The 6,382-nt window shown below is 41.7% G+C and overlaps 1 long non-coding RNA gene across 1 annotated transcript; it reads right to left on the reverse strand.

Moving 5' to 3' along the window:
• Positions 1 to 970: 970 nt before the first annotated feature.
• LOC145777003 (uncharacterized) lies at positions 971 to 6,175 on the reverse strand. The gene is made up of 2 exons (XR_014290301.1): positions 5,933 to 6,175; positions 971 to 1,165 (listed from the first exon to the last, which is right to left on the reverse strand). It is a non-coding gene; the product is annotated as an uncharacterized LOC145777003 (long non-coding RNA).
• Positions 6,176 to 6,382: the final 207 nt, after the last annotated feature.

Raw genomic sequence — 6,382 nt, forward strand, 5'->3', positions numbered from 1 at the left:
CCGCGGTGCCACACAGTGTCATAGGCTGCTGTAAGATCCACTAGGACAACACCCACCTTCTCACGAGCTTCAAAACCACTTTCGATGTCATCCGTTAGCTTGACAACCTGGTCAGTTGTACATCGGCCGCGTCGGAATCCAGCTTGTGCTTTTGGATCAACGATTGGTTCGAGTCTGCTCAATAAGAGATGCTCAAGTAACTTGTATGGTACACAGAGCAAGGAAATGGGCCTGTAACTTTTTGGGTTATCAGCTGGCTTGTTGGGCTTTCTAATGGCTATGCTCCTTGATATTGGCCATTTGCGAGAAGTTGTTTCGCTATGGAGTTGGCCGTTATAGGGCATGGCTTTGGTTTCGTGGTCCTGCCTGTGAGGCGGTTGAGCGTTGACCAGGCTTTACGACTTGAGTGGGTGAAGTCTATTCCAGCGACGGATTCCTCCCATCTATCTCTTTTTTTCCTGTTGATGCAGTCTGTTAAGTCTGTAGCGGCTGCCGCAGCTGTCAAGCCAGGTTCGGATGACATAAAAATATCATACTTTTGCTGACATTCGTTATCCCAGGTTGGTATAAAATTTCTCCTGCAGCTCCTTGGGATGGATAATTTGGCTGCCTTGATAAGGTGTTGGCAGAATGTTTTGACCACCCCATAAACATTGGTCGTAAAAGACACGTGAAATTCTGAGGAAACTCGTGTAATACACGTGTATTTCTCGTGTTTTTACGAGCCAATGTTTATGGGGCACAGTTTGGGAAACCCTGACTTAACTGGTGTGAACTTCTATGCTCGGTCGCACATAAAATCAAAAGGGCAATACGTTCTATTTTTTTATGAAATCATTTATTGAAACATGATCAAAATGTCGCAATCCTCATGGCAGTCTTCTTGTACATAACTGAGATTGCAACAAGTTTGCCCACGACACTCTCCACAGTCCACATGCTGTTACGCAGTTTAAGTCATTTTTTCTGCAAGTGAAAGACATTGTACCACATTGATTTTTTGTTCCTTCTTTGCATTTGCATCGTACAACGTTCAATAGCCATTCTGGTGCCGGATCTAAATTGGTCTTTATTGGCATACGGTAACTGCACCTGCTGTGTCAGCTTTCCATCCCCACTGTGAGAGATCCAACATTTCAGTGTCAAGATGCTTCCACTGACATACCTGAAACAACAGTTTTATATCAACTTAGACAAGTCTTGCTGCCATAAGTTTTTTGATTTGTAGTCCTACACCACTTGCGTTACAACATAATGCTAATCATGTTTGTTGTATTATGCGTAATCTGTATATAGTACGTTCTCTCTCGTGGTGTCTTTCCGAATGCCAGCACAATTGTACCTCGTGTTTACGCCAGGACGTCACGCACGAGTGACCACAATGTTAGCATTACACTACATCTCCCCGACAAATACGATAGAGGGAAAGCAATATGAGTATGCAGAATCGTAAAAGCATTTCGCATACAGAAATAAGAAACAAAACAGCAAATTAATAATAAACATACATGCCGTGCTCTAACAGAGCGCATTATAATATAAATACGGTAAGTTATAATAGAATGGAACAAGGCGAAGTCTAAATTTGAAATTGTCTGCTTATATGAATAACTGAGTGGTTACAAATTACAAGAGCGAATAGTAGGCTTTTGCTAAGCCTTGGTTTTATAATAACAGGTATGCCATTACATTTTATGTTACGAATTCTTTATATTTTTCCGGTTTTCTAATAACGCGCTTAGGCCTTCCTGAAGGCTCAAAGTTACTTTGACTTTCTGCAGGTGTGTCACTATTACAACGTGATGCGGGCCTAGGCGGTGGTTCCGCATTAACCACAGTGTTATTTGTACTTGGGTTGTCAGGCGAGGGGAAACTTATTAGAAATTGTCTATTTCGCCTCAATGCTCCCCCGTCTGGAGTCGCCACTACATACGATCGTGGAGTGTCATGAGGTTTCTCTACTATTCCAGGGGTGACTGTATTATTGTTTCTGATGAGTACTTTACTTCCTGGAACCAAAGCAGATTGTTCTTTAGTGCGATGTCGTCTGTTGTAATTGAGGGCTTGCTTTTCCTGATCATCTTTCTCCTTCTTCCGTAGCGAGTCGAAGTCAGGCCATTGTGGAGCTAATTGTTTCGGGTGTAGGGGGAGATTGGACTGGAGTCTTCTTCCCATGAAGAGTTCTGCAGGACTGTAACCATTTCTTAAGGGAGTACAGCGGTAAGAAAGCATCGCGTAGTAAGGATCATTATTTTTCTTTAACAAATTTTTGATTGTTTGAACGGCTCTCTCTGCTTCGCCATTGCTTTGAGGATATCTAGGACTAGAGGTTATATGCTTCACTTTTAGTTTGTTTGTGAAATCTGCAAATTCAGCGCTTGCAAACTGTGGACCATTATCTGAAACAATTACCTCCGGGATACCATAACGAGAGAATATGGACTTGAGGTGGTTGGTAACGTTTACTGCCGTAGTACTCACAAGCAAGACCGTTTCAATCCATCTAGAAAAGTAGTCGACAATCAATAAATATTGTTGGTTTTTCCAGTGAAACATGTCCATTGCAACTTTTTGCCATGGTCGTTCGGGTCTCTCTGTGCACAATAGGGGTTCGATAGTTGGTGAGGAATTTTTTAGACATGTGGGGCACGATTTAACCATTTCTTCTATTTGCTTACTCATAAATGGCCACCAAACAGACCCTCTCGCTCTTTCTCTGCTTTTGACAATCCCAAAGTGTCCTTCATGAACTTTGTTTAAAATATCAAGACGTAACGAGGGTGGTATTATCAATCTAGTTCCTCGCAGTAACAAACCGTCTTGGACCGTAATTTCGTCTTTGACTGAATGGAAGCATTTAACAGCACTCGATAAGGCATTCATACGCGGCCACCCCTCTTGTGCATACTGCATTACCTGACTGCAGACCGGATCATCTTTTAACCTTACACGTATTTCATTAAGTCTCTTCTCCGAAGCTGGGAGTCCGTCCATTATTGACATAACGTAGGCTTCAGAAAGGAGGCGAAGTTCTTCGTCGGATGACGTGGGCGAGTCTACAGGTGATCTGGACAAGGTGTCGGCAATAATTAACTCTTTGCCTGGGATATGGCAAATATCATAAGTGAATCTCATCAAACGCATTCGAAAGCGTTGAATGCGGGCGGGCAGTTCGTCGATACCTTTTTTTCCTAGAAGAGGGACCAAAGGCTTGTGGTCTGTTTGAACAAGAAACTTCATGCCGATCAGATAACTGGAAAACCGCTCACACGCCCATGTGATGGCTAAAGCTTCCTTTTCTATCTGCGCGTAACGTTGTTCCGTATCACTCATAGCTCTGGATGCGAACGAAACAGGTTTCCAAACATCAGAATCATGTTTTTGAAGAAGAACTGCTCCTAAGCCAAATGAGGAAGCGTCAGCAGATACTATTGTCTCTAGCGTCGGATCATACAGTGCTAGTACATCGGTTGAACTACATATAGCTTTGATGTCATTGAAAGCTGATTCTTCTTTCGTGGTCCAAGACCATTCTGTATTTTTACTCAACAGCTTACGTAGATGTTTTGACTTTTCTGCTAGTTGATTTGTAAATTTTCCTAGCTGATTGACCATGCCCATAAATCGTCGCAATTCAGAAATGTTATTGGGGCTCTGCATTTTCAGGATAGCGCTTACTTTGTCAGGGTCAGCACGGATGCCGTCGCTATCGATAATATGACCAACAAACTTAATAGACGTTTTTGCAAATTCACATTTATTGTTTAGTGTCAGTCCACTTGAAGACAAAACTTCTAAAACATCAGCTAATCGTCGATCGTGCTCAGCGTGATTTGCTCCAAACACCAGAATGTCGTCCATTTCGCACACGACGCCGTCTAACCCAGAAAGAATGTCTGACATCGTTCGCTGGAAGTACTCTGGAGCGCTGCATATGCCAAATGGTAGACGATTAAAACAGTATCGTCCAAATGGGGTTATAAATGTGGTTAGGATTTTCGAGCTTTCCGAGAGAGGTATTTGCCAAAACCCAGATTTAGCATCTAGTTTAGAGAAAATTTTAGCGCCACTCAGTTGGCCTAGAACCTGGTCAACGTAAGGCAATGGGTGTTTTTCTCTTTTGACGCTTTTGTTCAACGTTGTGTAATCCACACATATTCTTACGCTGTTGTCTTTTTTGGGCACTACAACCATTGCGGCACACCAGTCAGTGGGACGTTTAACTTCTGATATCACTCCTTCTTGCAGCATACGGGATAGTTCGACTTTAACTTTTGAGAACAGTGGCAATGCAACACGTCTGGGTGCACGAACTTGGTAAGGAACAGCGTCATCACACAACGTTATCGAATATTCTCTTGACAGCTTGCCAAGATTGCAAAACAATTGGGGGTATTTTGCTGTAATTTGCGTTTTCACTGCTTCGGGACTAGAAGTCGAGTTGACGAATTTAACGATCTGTAGGCAATTTATAGCAGGAAAGCCTAACAATGCATTATTAGCGTTTTTGACGACATAAACGTTTTGACAGCTGTAATTTTGTCTGTACGTAAGTCTACAGTTAAATTTGCCCAACACATTTAAAAGATTGCCACCTGGGCCTTGCAATTGTCTGTCCGTTTGGGAAAGCTTGAATTTACCCAAGTGCTCCCAGATATGAGCAGGTATGATTGTGACTTCCGCACCCGTATCAACTTTAAATGAAACTGGAAAATTGTTGATTAGAACATTCACAAACCAGGCAGACTTACGTGATGTCGTTTCACTTGCTTCATTGACGCTTTTGTTTGTCTGATTCCTACAATGTCGAGCAAAGTGTCCTATCTTTTTGCATTGGAAACAAGTGACTGTCTTTGCTGGACAAGTTTCTCCATTGTAATGAGGCGATCGACCACACTTCATGCATTTCTTTGTAAACCGCTGTTTCTCTTTTCTTACGATGGCTTCAAGTTCGCCGCTATTTTGTTGTGTCGTTTCTTTACAAAGAATGCCTTGTTGCTGTTTTACTGTCTCGCTTTGCCGAACAAGGTCGATTGCCTTTTGCAGTGTGAGGTCTGTGTCCATCTGCAGCCGTTCTGATAATCCTTTGTCTCCAATGCCTACCACGATGCGGTCACGCAACAGTTCATCGTGAAGCTCGCCGAACTGCAAGCCTTCCGCCATGTTGTACAGGCAAGATATGAAAGCACTTGCCGACTCAGTTTCGCCTTGGTTTCTTGTGTTAAACTGGGCACGCTCAAATATAATATTGCGTCTCACAAGAAAATGTTGTTGGAATTTAGTTTTAACTACTGAGTATTCTTTAGAATTTTCTGGCGAAAGCTTAAATGACGGCACTATTTCTTCAGCTTTATTGCCCATGCAGTAGATGAGCGTGTTGACTTGTAGTTCGCCATCTTTCTCTGCTAAACCTGAGGCACTTCTAAACCGTTCAAATCGCCTTATCCACAGGGTCCAACCGCTGGGATTTGAGAAATCGAATTCTGCTGGAGGGTTCACTTGAAACATAGACATGCTTCTTATACTGACTAGAACTTTAACTTAACGATTGTTCAAAACTGCATCGCTGCCACCATGTTGTATTATGCGTAATCTGTATATAATATAGTACGTTCTCTCTCGTGGTGTCTTTCCGAATGCCAGCACAATTGTACCTCGTGTTTACGCCAGGACGTCACGCACGAGTGACCACAATGTTAGCATTACACTACAATGTTATAACGCAACTTCTTTTGCTATAACTTGCATTTGACCCTTACAGCAGTTTAATAGCGCAATTTGCTGTAATATTTTGAAGTTACCGACAATAAACAATTCTTGAAAAATATCTTCAAGTGCTATAATATTCTATACAGCAAAGACGCTTAAAATTATACTAAATGATTACCGGTATTGTGTTACAATACCACTAAGCTACACACTATTATTTCACCTGCAAATGTACTCTGAAGGGATGAAAACGAATTGCAGCTTCGGTGGGTGGCAATCTTTCAGGATGAACAGTGGAAGCTGTTGCAACCATCTGCATGTACTTGACGTACCGTAGTTGGCCAAGTGAATATGCAGGTTTTGCACTAAAGCTTGATAGATCAACAAAATATTGCATTATTATTGGTAAATCCATGGCTACCTAAAGATACGGCCTGATTTGTCACATTTTGCAGAAATTTCTAGATTTTTCCAACTTTTAGGCGACAGTTTAAATAATTTTTTTTTTAAATTATATTTTTACGCTTTCTTTACTGTTTTCCACAGATGACACAGTAGGTTTTAACATCCTCAGATGTTGAAAAACAAAGACAATTTGATTTCGAAGATTTTAGTCAGACTGTTAATTTTTCAATAACAGTCTGATTCAGCGTTTCTGAACTTACTTTTTCTC

Source organism: Aplidium turbinatum, chromosome 9 (assembly GCF_918807975.1).
Source record: "Aplidium turbinatum chromosome 9, kaAplTurb1.1, whole genome shotgun sequence".
NCBI lineage: Eukaryota > Metazoa > Chordata > Ascidiacea > Aplousobranchia > Polyclinidae > Aplidium > Aplidium turbinatum.